The sequence below is a fragment of the Rhinoderma darwinii genome, chromosome 6 (assembly GCF_050947455.1).
Source record: "Rhinoderma darwinii isolate aRhiDar2 chromosome 6, aRhiDar2.hap1, whole genome shotgun sequence".
Taxonomy (NCBI): domain Eukaryota; kingdom Metazoa; phylum Chordata; class Amphibia; order Anura; family Rhinodermatidae; genus Rhinoderma; species Rhinoderma darwinii.
The window spans coordinates 120,509,842-120,524,624 of record NC_134692.1 but is presented as its reverse complement, the minus strand read 5'-3'; the positions used below and the strand labels follow the sequence as shown (position 1 = coordinate 120,524,624).

The 14,783-nt window shown below is 42.6% G+C and overlaps 1 protein-coding gene across 1 annotated transcript in view; it reads left to right on the top strand.

Annotated features, from left to right (window-relative positions):
* The window catches only part of VPS35L (VPS35 endosomal protein sorting factor like), a 63,220-nt gene that overhangs the window by 32,084 nt on the left and 16,353 nt on the right, over positions 1-14,783 (top strand). The window lies entirely within an intron of this gene.

Here is a 14,783-nt window from a genome sequence, read left to right as displayed (position 1 = left end):
TCTCTGCTGGTTTTACATGTCTGTATTTGAAATACATTATCTTACAGGGTGTGTGTGTGTGTGTGTGTGTGTGTCAGAGTGTGTGTGTGTCAGAGTGTGTGTGTGTCAGAGTGTGTGTGTGTCAGAGTGTGTGTGTGTGTGTGTCAGAGTGTGTCAGAGTGTGTCAGAGTGTGTCAGAGTGTGTCAGAGTGTGTCAGAGTGTGTCAGAGTGTGTCAGAGTGTGTCAGAGTGTGTCAGAGTGTGTCAGAGTGTGTCAGAACGCACCTTTTAATTTTCAAGTCATTTCTGCTATGATTCCTTCTCCGGAATTAGGCTTAGGCTTGACGCAAAAATTTGAGGCTTTTATACCCACAGGGGATAATCTGCTGCTTCCTATTCACTGTCATTGGAAAAAAAAAACTCAGTCCTGTATATCTAAAGTGTAACAATTATTCCTCAAGTGATGATCTCCAACCTGTAGCTTTCCAACTGTTGCAAAACTACAACCCCCAGCAATATCCGCCATGCCCTGATAGCCAAAGAATATCAGGGCATGCTGGGAGTTGCAGTTTGGCAACAGCTGGAGGGCTATAGGTCGGAGACCACTGCTCTAGAATATTGCGATCTCATGTACTGTATATATGAAGTTGGGGATATATAAAATGTTTACAGCACTTTGCATAAACTTCCCATATAAACAGAGGTGAGGATTTATCAAGTCTATTGAAAAATATTTATTCCCAAAATTGTAGTTCTTTAATAGCTGTGAGCAGGCTCGCTGTGATTATTACTGACTCGTGGGTCATCGGGTGGATTTTGCTCTCCACGCCACAGTAGGTTCCAGCTGCTGGTGTAAATGAGCTGACTCTGGGTTTTGGAAGTCCACCACTATAGCAGGTTTCTTTGTTTTGGACCTGATGCTGTCGGCAGCCTGGGAGAAAAGAATTTACAGCTAAGCTATTTTTTGGTTTAACCAGTTGTTATGAAGGAACAAAAAAAGCTGCAAAGTCAGATGTTGTGTGTTTATTACCCCTGTCTGTGATGCAGCATTTAACTGTGTGGTCTTCCTGTTGTACACCATTCGATCTCCTAAATAGATAGAATTTGGGGAACAGAATTCTAGCCATTCTCTGTGTTAATTCCGATATATTATGCCTCTCGGGCTGTTCGCCTATTAAACCAGTATTCATCAGAATGCAGTCTATATATTAGGGATTACATGAGCAAAGCGGTATTTATAGTGTACAGAAAATGTAGTCCTTCCATTCATATCTACAAATATAGATTTATGTGGATTTTAGAAACCCAAAACATAATGTTTGACATTCATGTATTTTAGATGTAGTGATTTATAGTGTGTCTTGATGCGTCTCTACTTGTCTAGTAAGCTCTGTTATACTGGAGGTCCTCTCTACTGCTGTAGTAAGCTCTGTTATACTGGAGGTCCTCTCTACTGCTGTAGTAAGCTCTGTTATACTGGAGGTCCTCTCTACTGCTGTAGTAAGCTATATTATACTGGAGGTCCTCTCTACTGCTGTAGTAAGCTCTGTTATACTGGAGGTCCTCTCTACTGCTGTAGTAATCTCTGTTATACTGGATGACCTCTCTACTGCTGTAGTAAGCTCTGTTATACTGGAGGTCCTCTCTACTGCTGTAGTAAGCTCTGTTATGCTGGGGGTCCTCTCTACTGCTGTAGTAAGCTCTGTTATGCTGGAGGTCCTCTCTACTGCTGTAGTAAGCTCTGTTATACTGGAGGTCCTCTCTACTGCTGTAGTAAGCTCTGTTATACTGGAGGTCCTCTCTACTGCTGTAGTAAGCTCTGTTATACTGGAGGTCCTCTCTACTGCTGTAGTAAGCTCTATTATACTGGGTGTCCTCTCTACTGCTGTAGTAAGCTCTGTTATACTGGAGGTCCTCTCTACTGCTGTAGTAAGCTCTGTTATACTGGAGGTCCTCTCTACTGCTGTAGTAAGCTCTGTTATACTGGAGGTCCTCTCTACTGCTGTAGTAAGCTCTGTTATACTGGAGGTCCTCTCTACTGCTGTAGTAAGCTCTGTTATACTGGAGGTCCTCTCTACTGCTGTAGTAAGCTCTGTTATACTGGAGGTCCTCTCTACTGCTGTAGTAAGCTCTGTTATACTGGGGGTCCTCTCTACTGCTGTAGTAAGCTCTGTTATACTGGAGGTCCTCTCTACTGCTGTAGTAAGCTCTGTTATACTGGAGGTCCTCTCTACTGCTGTAGTAAGCTCTGTTATACTGGAGGTCCTCTCTACTGCTGTAGTAAGCTCTGTTATACTGGAGGTCCTCTCTACTGCTGTAGTAAGCTCTGTTATACTGGAGGTCCTCTCTACTGCTGTAGTAAGCTCTGTTATACTGGAGGTCCTCTCTACTGCTGTAGTAAGCTCTGTTATACTGGAGGTCCTCTCTACTGCTGTAGTAAGCTCTGTTATACTGGAGGTCCTCTCTACTGCTGTAGTAAGCTCTGTTATACTGGAGGTCCGCTGTAGTAAGCTCTGTTATACTGGGGGTCCTCTCTACTGCTGTAGTAAGCTCTGTTATACTGGGGGTCCTCTCTACTGCTGTAGTAAGCTCTGTTATACTGGAGGTCCTCTCTACTGCTGTAGTAGGCTCTGTTATACTGGAGGTCCTCTCTACTGCTGTAGTAAGCTCTGTTATACTGGAGGTCCTCTCTACTGCTGTAGTAAGCTATATTATACTGGAGGTCCTCTCTACTGCTGTAGTAAGCTCTGTTATACTGGAGGTCCTCTCTACTGCTGTAGTAAGCTCTGTTATACTGGAGGTCCTCTCTACTGCTGTAGTAAGCTCTGTTATACTGGAGGTCCTCTCTACTGCTGTAGTAAGCTCTGTTATGCTGGAGGTCCTCTCTACTGCTGTAGTAAGCTCTGTTATACTGGAGGTCCTCTCTACTGCTGTAGTAAGCTCTGTTATACTGGAGGTCCTCTCTACTGCTGTAGTAAGCTCTGTTATACTGGAGGTCCTCTCTACTGCTGTAGTAAGCTCTGTTATACTGGAGGTCCTCTCTACTGCTGTAGTAAGCTCTGTTATACTGGAGGTCCTCTCTACTGCTGTAGTAAGCTCTGTTATACTGGGGGTCCTCTCTACTGCTGTAGTAAGCTCTGTTATACTGGAGGTCCTCTCTACTGCTGTAGTAAGCTCTGTTATACTGGAGGTCCTCTCTACTGCTGTAGTAAGCTCTGTTATACTGGAGGTCCTCTCTACTGCTGTAGTAAGCTCTGTTATACTGGAGGTCCTCTCTACTGCTGTAGTAAGCTATATTATACTGGAGGTCCTCTCTACTGCTGTAGTAAGCTCTGTTATACTGGAGGTCCTCTCTACTGCTGTAGTAAGCTCTGTTATACTGGAGGTCCTCTCTACTGCTGTAGTAAGCTCTGTTATACTGGAGGTCCTCTCTACTGCTGTAGTAAGCTCTGTTATACTGGAGGTCCTCTCTACTGCTGTAGTAAGCTCTGTTATACTGGAGGTCCTCTCTACTGCTGTAGTAAGCTCTGTTATACTGGAGGTCCTCTCTACTGCTGTAGTAAGCTCTGTTATACTGGAGGTCCTCTCTACTGCTGTAGTAAGCTCTGTTATACTGGATGACCTCTCTACTGCTGTAGTAAGCTCTGTTATACTGGAGGTCCTCTCTACTGCTGTAGTAAGCTCTGTTATACTGGAGGTCCTCTCTACTGCTGTAGTAAGCTCTGTTATACTGGAGGTCCGCTGTAGTAAGCTCTGTTATACTGGGGGTCCTCTCTACTGCTGTAGTAAGCTCTGTTATACTGGAGGTCCTCTCTACTGCTGTAGTAAGCTCTGTTATACTGGGGGTCCTCTCTACTGCTGTAGTAAGCTCTGTTATACTGGAGGTCCTCTCTACTGCTGTAGTAAGCTCTGTTATACTGGAGGTCCTCTCTACTGCTGTAGGAAGCTCTGTTATACTGGAGGTCCTCTCTACTGCTGTAGTAAGCTCTGTTATACTGGAGGTCCTCTCTACTGCTGTAGTAAGCTCTGTTATACTGGAGGTCCTCTCTACTGCTGTAGTAAGCTCTGTTATACTGGAGGTCCTCTCTACTGCTGTAGTAAGCTCTGTTATACTGGAGGTCCTCTCTACTGCTGTAGTAAGCTCTGTTATACTGGGGGTCCTCTCTACTGCTGTAGTAAGCTCTGTTATACTGGGGGTCCTCTCTACTGCTGTAGTAAGCTCTGTTATACTGGAGGTCCTCTCTACTGCTGTAGTAAGCTCTGTTATACTGGAGGTCCTCTCTACTGCTCTAGTAAGCTCTATTAGGGTATGTTCACACGGCCTATTTTCAGCCATTTTTCAGTCTGTAAACGACCCGAAAAATGACTTAAACTATGAAGACTCAACGCCTTCAAATATCTGCCCATTGATTTCAATGGGAAAAACTGAGTTTCGTTCCCACAGGGCATTTTTTTACGCGTCTTTTAAAAACTGCGCGTAAAAAACTCCCCGTAAAAAAGAAGTGCATGTCACTTCTTGAGCCTTTTTGGAGCCGTTTTTCATTGGGTCAATAGAAAAACCGCTCTAAAAACGCCTGATTCATAAAAAATGGCAAATGTAAATCGGAGGCTGTTTTCCCTTGAAAACCGCTCCGTATTTTACAGCCGTTTTTTGTTTAGTGTGTGAACATGCCCTCATACTGGAGATCCTCTCTACTGCTCTATTAAGCTCTGTTTTATACTGGAGGTCATCTATTCTATTCTATGAAGCCCTGTAAGACTGGAGGTCCTCTCTACTTCTCCAATAAGCCCTTTTTAGGCAGGAGGTCATTTTTACTACTCTAGTAAGCCTTGTTAGACTGCAGGTCCTCTCTACTACTCTAGTAAGCCTTGTTAGACTGCAGGTCCTCTCTACTACTCTAGTAAGCCTTGTTAGACTGCAGGTCCTCTCTACTACTCTAGTAAGCCTTGTTAGACTGCAGGTCCTCTCTACTACTCTAGTAAGCCTTGTTAGACTGGAGGTCCTCTCTACTACTCTAGTAAGCCTTGTTAGAACGGAGGCAGCATTTTTTGATTAAAAAAAATTGTATCTGACTGTTCTCTACTGTTGTTGTTGCTCTTACATATGGCTTTGGAGACCAGCATTATCCATGACTGCTGCTATATTTATTCCATAAAGTACTTCACATTTTCTGAATGACTGCCAGAGCAGCCAGGTGTACTGAAGCAAGGCCTGCCTGCCCATCTCCGATCTAATGATGCGTGACCTGAGCAGCTACATGCACTAGGTATTTCGTTAAAAATGTCAGGAAGAAAATTATTGCACTCTGTAACTCATATTTTAATGGTAAGATATATTTTCTTGCATTTTAAAAACCGAATATAAAAGCAGAAAAGGCAAACGGGCAACATGTAAGGGGTTGGGTACTTTAGATGGTACCTCCTCCTATTAGCTCATCTTTGGGGAAGTGGGTGCTGGATAGAGTTTATCATGTCCACATGATAATAAATCTTACAAAAACAACCCCATGGCTTTGCAACGTGCCATCTGGCAGCCTTCGGTATAATACATAGTGTAAGATATTTTCTTTTTATGGTTTTATTGTAAAATTTCTGGGGAAAAGGTAGAGAAACAATATGACCTGAAAATTAATTTTACTTAAATTAGGCGGAGTATCTAACCACATGTTTGGTGTTTCACGCTCTGGGGTCATTGGCTCGTGTACAACCTTTCTCTACCTTCACAGAAGACAGATCTTATCTTGCTCCAACAGGGGAACATTTAAAGTGAACCCATCATAATAAACTTTTTGCATAAATCTGTAGTGCATGTGAGTATATGATATTTTGTAATCTGATTAGAGGAAGTTAACCCTTTCCTTGAATTCCTGCAGCCTGGAGTTTCCCTTTCCTTTCTGCACCCTCTCTGTAAGGTTACATTCACCTGAGTGTAACGTTTACCCACCAAGAAAACGAGCGTAAGGCTGGGTTCACACGACCATGTTACGTCCGTAATGTACGGAACGTATTTCGGCCGGAAGACCCGGACCGAACACACTACAGGGGGCCGGGCTCCTTGCATCATAGTGATGTACGATGCTAGGAGTCCCTGCCTCTGCGTGGAACTACTGTCCCGTACTGAAAACATGATTACAGTACGGGACAGTTGTCCTGCAGCGAGGCAGGGACTCCTAGCATCGTACATCACTATGATGCTAGGAGCCCGGCTCCCTGCACTGTGTTCGGTCCGGGTCTTCCGGCCGAAATACGTTCCGTACTTTACGGACGTAACAGGGTCGTGTGAACCCAGCCTAAATCTGTCCTATGCATTGTGTTTTTGCAGCAGTGTGCTTTGCTTGTGGCATGTAAGTTTTATATATTGAAGTTTTTGTTACCCATAGATATGCTTTAGATAAGGAGTGCACAATCTTTTCTGGTCTGTGGGCCACATGGTCAGATTTTCTTGTTCCCATGGGCCGCGATAAAACGTAGCGTTTTTTCCTACTGAGACATTTATGGCATATGAACAGTATATGCCATAAATGTCTGACAGGTGAGGGTTCCACTTTTGGGACTTTACCTTTCGGGAACAGGACGGCATAAATGTCTCTGATGGGAATACCTCTTGAAAAGATCACTTCTGATGGACTAGTGCAGACCTTGAGGGGTTATACTAACTCATACTGCCATGCTGGTTGGGGGATGTGTCCTGGAGGTTGGGGGATGCACAGGACAATATGGCGGGCCACAAGTGGCATCTGGGCTGCAGGTTGTGCACCCGAGCTCGTAAAGTCCTATGCGCTACAGTACATTTGGTAGGTTAGCAAGAAGTAGGGTGCAAATGCAAAAAAAGTATGAGTGCAGGATCTGACTACACAGGGTTGTATAGCAACTGTAGAAACAAAAATAAGGACATTTTTAATCAAGACTATTCTTAGAGCAATAAAAAAAAAAGGAAATGGCTTCGCAGGTGGATCTTCGATTTTAGACACCGTTCAAACTGCGTGTTGTTCTCAGTATAAACTATACGGCAGAAAAAGCTCCCAACATATACGGTAGGTTATATCGGTGTTTATATAAATTTGCAAATAATACACATCAGATAACCGATATAGATAGAAATATTGACCTGTTTGAACTGAAAACAAAAAAAGAGAAGAACATATGAATTAGTCACCAAAGCGGAAACTGGCAGTCTGACAAATAAGTTGACAAATAAGTTAACAATAACATGGGTGCTAGCCCTTTAGGATACACAGTAATCCGTTCTGTTGTGAGCAATAACATGACGAAGACAACAGACACCGAACAAACAGAACAGAGAAGAAGGGGAAAAGGGATAACTTTAAAGAAAGGTAAAAGCTGAGAATTCAGCGTGCAAATAGTCTTTGGGGAATTAGAGGCCAGTTTTGACCGGATGTCAGAGTCACGAAACAGGATCCAGGACTGCCACACTGCCCTGAAGGAAGAGAGTGCATCCACATCAGTTACCTCCTCCATCCTCATGATATGGTTAACCCCTTAAGGACGCGGCCTAGTTTTGGCCTTAAGGCTCAGAGCCCATTTTTCAAATCTGACATATTTCACTTTATGTGGTAATAACGTCGGAATGCTTAAACCTATCCAAGCGATTCTGAGATTGTTTTCTCGTGACACATTGGGCTTCATGTTCGTGGTAAAATTTGGTCGATATATTCAGTGTTTATTGGTGAAAAATTGCAAAATTTTGAGAAAATGTTGAAAAAATTGAATTTTTCAGAATTGAAATGCATCTGCTTGTAAAACAGACGGTTATACCACCCAAAATAGTTACTAGTTCACATTTCCCATATGTCTACTTTAGATTGGCATAGTTTTTTGAACATTATTTTATTTTTCTTGGACGTTACAAGGCTTAGAACATAAACAGCAATTTCTCATATTTTTAAGAAAATTTCAAAAGCCTTTTTTTTAAGTTACCTCTTGAGTTCTGAAGTGGCTTTGAGGGGCCTATGTATTAGAAACCCTGATAAAACACCCCATTTTAAAAACTAGACCCCTCAAAGTATTCAAAACAGCATTTAGAAAGTTTTTTAACCCTTCAGGCATTTCACAGGAATTAAAGCAAAGTGGAGGTGAAATTTGCCAATTTAATTTTTCTTGCTGAATTTCAATTTTATTCATTTTTTTTTCTGTAACACAAAAGGTTTTACCAGAGAAACACAACTAAATATGTATTGTCCAGATTCTGCAGTTTTTAGAAATGTCCCACATGTGGCTCTAGTGCGCTCGTGGACTAAAACACAAGCCCTAGAAGCAAAGAAGCACCTAGTGCATTTTGAGGCCTCCTTTTTTATTAGAATATATTTTAGGCAGCATGCCAGGTTCGAAGAGGTGTTGAGGTGCCAAAACAGTAGGAATCCCCCAATTGTGACCCCATTTTGGAAACTACACCCCTCAAGGAATTCATTTATGGTTGTTGTTACCATTTTGACCGCACAGTTTTTTCACAGCACGTATTTAAATTGGGCTGTGAAATGAAAAAAATGTCATTTTTTCCAATAAAATGTCATTTGTGATCAAAATTTCTTATTTTCACAGGGAACAAAATACCCCATTTTGTTGCCCAATTTGTCCTTAGTGTGGCAATACCCCATTTGTGGTGATAAACTGCCGTTTGGGCCCATGGGAGGGCTCAGAAGGAAAGGAGCGCTATATGTTTGTTGGAGTCCAGATTTTGCTGGATTGGTTTTCGAGTGCCATGTCGCATTTGCAGAGACTCAGAGGTATCAAAGCAATGGAAAGCCACCAAAAGTGACCCCATTTTGGAAACTGCACCCCTCAAGGAATTCATTTATGGTTGTTGTTAGCATTTTGACCACACAGTTTTTTCACAGCACCTATTTCAATTGGGCTGTGACATAAAAAAAAATGACATTTTTTCCAATAAGATGTCATTTGTGATCAAAATTTCTTATTTTCACAGGGAACAAAATACTCAATTTTGTTGCCCAATTTCTCCTGAGTGCAGCAATACCCCATTTGTGGCAATAAACTGCCGTTTGGGCCCATGGGAGGGCTCAGAAGGAAAGGAGCGCTATATGTTTGTTGGAGTGCAGATTTTGCTGGATTGGTTTTCGGGTGCCATGTCGCATTTGCAGAGCCCCAGAGGTATCAAAGCAATGGAAACCCACCAGAAGTGACCCCATTTTGGAAACTACACCCCTCAAGGAATTCATTTATGGGTAATGTGACCATTTAGACCCCATAGTTTTTTCACAGAACTTATTTGAATTGGGCTGGGAATGAAAACAAAATTATTTTTTTCAAATAATATGTAGTTTTGGCTGAAAAGTTCTTATATTCACAAGAAACAAAATACCCCATTCTGTTGCGCAATTTGTTCTGAGTGCCGCAATACCCCATTTGTTGTGATAAACTGCCGTTTGGGCCCATGGGAGGGCTCAGAAGGAAAGGACCACCATTTGGCCTACTGGGGATTTTCTAGTGTCGAAGTCATGTATGCAGAAGCCCCTGAGGTACCAGTACAGTTGAAACCCGCAAGAAGTGACCCCGTTTTAATAACTACACCCTTAAGGCATTCATCTAGAGGTGTAGTGAGCATTTTGACCAGAGACCTACACCCCATAAACTCTAATGTGGGTTCTCCTGGGTATGGCAATACCCTACATATGGCTGTTATCAGCTGCCTGGACACACAGCAGGGCTCAGAGGGGAAAGACGAGGTGGGATAAGCTGTGCGGAGTGCATCAGGGTAAGTAAAATTGGGGTAAATTATAAACCAAGGGTTGTATGATAAATTTTAAAACTGACTTTCATACAGAGCTCTGGTTATTCGGGACACGTGTCACATTGATATATTGTGTCATCCCTTATCGCCCTCTTATAGCAGACTTTGCACCTCTTTTGACTTTTTCCCTTCTTGCCAGTTTGGGGAACTTCTCCTGGAAAGTGTTGCCGCCTTGGTACGATGCGTGTGGCCCCGCTTCCAGAAGTACTGGGTGCCCCCCCTTCTTGGTCCCTAAAGATTAAGTTCTTGATAATCACCTCTTGAAATTCCAGGAAAGTTCCCGTCTGGCCTGCACATCGACGTAGCACGTACGCTTTGTACAATGCCATCTGTATGATGTGCCCGGCCAGCTTCTTATACCACACCGCATGGCGCTGTAGGGCTTCAGGATTTGATCTGACAAGTCCACCCCTCCCATGTACCTATTGTAGTCCAGGATGCAGTCTGGTTTGGGGGTGGCCTTCCCTTCATATAGCCTAAACCTGTAGGTATACCCGGATGCACTCTCACAGCTTATACATCTTCACGCCATACCTTGCCCTCTTACCCGGCAGGTACTCGCGGAATTGAACCCTCCCTTTAAAATGTACCAGGGACTCCTCAATAGAAATACACTTCTCGGGGGTGAATGCTTGGGAAAACCGGGCACTGGAACGGTCTAATAGGGGTCTCCGTTTATACAAACGGTCAAAACTGGGGTCATCTCGGGGTGGGCACGGCTCATTATCCGTATAATGTAAGAAGCGAAGTATTGCCTCATTTATTTATTTTTTTAGGTTCCAGTTCAGTTCTGAAGTTGCTTTGAGGGGCCCATATATTAGAAACCCCTATGAAATACCCCATTTTAGAAACTAGACCCCTCAAAGTATTCACAACAGCATTTAGAAAGTTTATGAACCCTTTAGGTGTTTCACAGAAATTTAGAGCAAAGTAGAGGTGAAATTTACATTTTTTTTTTGTCAGAAAATCCTCTTTATACCATTTTTTTTATACCATAAAAGGATTTATCAGAGAAACGCAACTTAATACGTATTGCCCAGATTCTGCAGTTTTGAGAAATATCCCACATGTGGCCCTAGTGTGCTAATGGACTGAAGCACCGGCCTCCGAAGCAAAGGAGCACCTAGTGGATTTTGAGGCCTCTTTTTTATTAGGCACCATGTCCGGTTTGAAGAGGTCTTGTGGTGCCAAAACATTGGGAACCCCCCAAAAGTGACCCCAATTTGGAAACTAGACCCCTTGAGGAATCCATTGTAGTTTTCTTGGGGTGCATGCGGCTTTTTGATCAGTTTTTATTCTATTTTTAGGTGGCGTGGTGACTAATAAACAGCAATTCTACTATTGTTTTTTTATTCTTTTTTTTTTTTACTGCGTTCACCGTGCGCTATAAATGACATATTCACTTTATTCTGCGGGGCGATACGATTACGGCGATACCAGATGTTTATAGTTTTTTTTTATGCCTTATGGCGTTTGCACAATAAAATACGTTTTGTAAACAATCATTCACTTTTTGTGTTCCTTATTCTAAGAGCCAGAACGTTTTTATTTTTCAATCAATAAAGCCGTGCGAGGACTTATTTTTTGCGTAACGAACTGTCGTTTCCATCAATACCATTTTTCGGTACATGCGACTTTTTGATCTCTTTTTATTCCATTATTTGGGAGGTGAAGTGACCAAACAATTGTGATTGTGGTTCGGTTTATTATTATTTTCTTTTACGGCGTTCACCGTGCGGTATAAATAACGAAATAATTTTGTAGTTCAGGCCGTTACGGACGCGGCGATACCAATAATGTATAGTTTATATATATAATGATATATAATGACTGATAAGGGAAAAGGGGGGATTTTTACTTTTAAAACTTTTATTTTCTTATTTTTACACATCTTTTTTTTTACTGTATTACTTTGTCCCACTAGGGGACATGAGGGCAGGAGGCCCTGATCGCTATTCTAATACACTGCACTACATGCGTAGTGCAGTGTATTAGAACTGTCAGCTACTCACTAACAGCAATCATAGTGGGTCCTGACGTCAGGACCCACTAGGCTTCCGTCTATGGCATAGCCGGACGCCATTGTTTGGTGTCCGGTTGCCATAGTCACCATCGCCGGCCGCTATCGCGTAGCAGGCTGGCGATGGCAGCTTAACCCCTAAAAAGCCGCGATCTCTATAGAACGCGGCTTTTAAGGGGTTAATCAGCGGGGACACAGCGATTGGTCCCCGCTGTAGGAGCTGTGACAGCTGCTGAACAAGACAGCAGCTGTCACAGCTCCTGTATGTGTCGGGAGGACGGCCGAAATGGCCGTTACTCCCGAGACGTACTATTAGGTCATGGAGCGCGAACGATACAGCTGCCATGACCTAATAGTACGTCCAGGAGCGGGAAGGGGTTAAAGAGCTCATCGTGCCTATAGGGGGAGGACCTAATTGCTTTGAGAGCCCCGCTATAGTTTGCTGTGCTGTTCCCATAAAGTGTCGGAATAACCCCTATTTAACCAATGGTAGGGAACCATGAAGCGGGGACAGCAAGGCTATATCTGGAAGATAAGGGAATTTATCTGGGGAAAAGGTGTTCTATGAGGAAAAAAACCTCTTCCAGAAAACTTGAATGTCAGGGCATTCCCGCCAAATATGGTAAATGGGCCTGGGTCACCACCAGCAGGTATTTGGAGCGGAAGAATACATTTTATGGATCAAATCAGGCGTATTATGCCATCTGGATATCGCCTAATAATAATTTTCTTGCGTGTATCCTGAGATGTATGATTTATGCGAGAGTAGGAAGATTCTATGCCATTTGACAGTGGTCATTGTGTGCCTTAGGGCCTGTTCACATCACCGTTCATTTCCGTTCCGGGGTTCTGTCGGAGGTTTCCGTCAGGTGAACCCCGCAACAGAAAGTGAAAGCACCGCTTCCGTTTCAGTAACCATTGATCTCAATGGTGACGGAAACATCGCTAATGGTCGACTCTGCTATTGATTCCGTCGGAAAACCGGAAACCTGCCGGAATGGTGACGAACGGAAACCATTAGCGATGTTTCCGTCACCATTGAGATCAATGGTTACTGAAACGGAAGCTGTGCTGTCACTTTCCATGCAGGGTTCACCCGACGGAACCCCAGAACGGAAAGCGAACTATGATGTGAACAGGCCCTAAAGTCACAATCCAATTTCCAGTAAAATGGGGCTGGTGTCTGAGATTGTCATCTCATCTCTCATAGATCAAGGAGACCGTATGTAAGGCATATTCTTTTGGGTACAAAGTTGTTCAAAGTACGTGAGCTTTCTATGTTGGAGTGTATTGGGTGTTAGAGAGATCTGACTGCTAGTACAGAAGCCAATCCCCACCAGAGGGCTCAATGAAAGCTAAGGCAGAGTTTACGGTAACAATTGAGAAACTTTCTAAAAGTGGCAGATGGTTGTGTGTGGAGATTTGAGTTAACAACATATCGGCGATCTGTATGCACCATCGGGAACCGAAGGATTTCCAAAAACCGGCATCAATGGGCCAGATCTAAATGTAAGATGCAGGCTGTAAAAAAAAACTAAAAAAAAAAACTATCCGACATATACGTTAAATATAGGCTGTGACAGATGCTTTACAGTGGCATCTGTCGCCTATAGACTAATATGGGGTCCATTTAACGATTACATTGTGTGCTTTTTCATGACGTATCCATTACTCAGATGGCAGTGTTAGGCATTCGTTAAACGCATTGATCACCCGTAGGCTAATATGATATCCGTTTAACAGATGTTTTTTTTTTTTACATGATACCACAGGATGGAATAGTGTAGTCTGCGACGCAATTCCATACTTTATTTTTTGCAGGATACTGGCCAGACGGAGGCCAGAGGGAAATTCTGAAGATGTTTAGCGTGTACATCGGGATCTTTCTTGACGTAGACACTAAACATATAGTAAAAACCTAATGTGAACCCAGCCTAACTAATTTAGGGTGACCCAATATTAAATTGGTTATAAAGTGGTTGGGGGCTAGGCAGTATTCCAGTTAGGGTTGGAAAAATTCACATAAAGTTTTTTTAATTGTGTTAAAACAACACATTTCAAAGCCATGGTGACTTCTTCATCAGGTACAGAGTATTTTATAAAAACTTTTATTTTGCTTAACATGAGCGTCTCATTGTAAATCTCTACCACGAAAAAGATTATACAAGGATATGTATTGGACGCGCCGTTTAGGTGCACAATTCTCAAACTTTGGCAGTTCCCATTATGCATATTATGCCATAAATAAATGAAGTTCAATGTGTGTCCATATTTTTAGTTCATTGCTTTGAAAAATTATTATTATTAGAATTTATAGCATATTTTTATGTTTTATTAGCTATCCTAGATTGTAGTCTTGTGTAGTTCTTGGGGCAGCCAGTTTTTCTGGAGGAGTGACGTCTACATGGTTGTCCTTAGATTATCAAAAACATGGTAAAGAATGAATCTCTGTTCTAAAAATACCAGAGTTTACACTGTGAGCAACATAAAAAAAACAAACAGGGGAATTTCTTGTTCAATTATGCAACATGTGGATGCCATGCTGAGTGCCAATAAGCTTTGATCCTTTGGCATTTGCTCTATTTTTGTGCTGTGAAATAATTAATGACTACACCACATGAGTCTGGTTCATCACATACGATTACAGCCCGTACTTCAGAGACAGCTGACAGATTACCAGCCGTTCACCCCTCTGATCCACTCCGCTGTCCCATGCCGGGATTGTATAAAACGATCCAAAACGCAAAATAAGTCCGATCAGTTCTTCAAAGAACATTAGCCTCCGCAATAAATAAAAAAAATCACCTGCAATTATAAACACTCGCTTTTGTCCTCTTCTGTGAAGTTCATTTCTTAGTTCTGTCTTTCTGGGAAGAGTCCTCGACAGAAAATCTGCTTCTTTAGGGCCAATGATTGGGCAAACCAGTGTTGATATGAACACTTGTTCCCAATCATTGCCCTGTGTAAACCGGGCAACGATCAGCCGATTGGGCAAACGCTCGTTCGTCTGCTGAT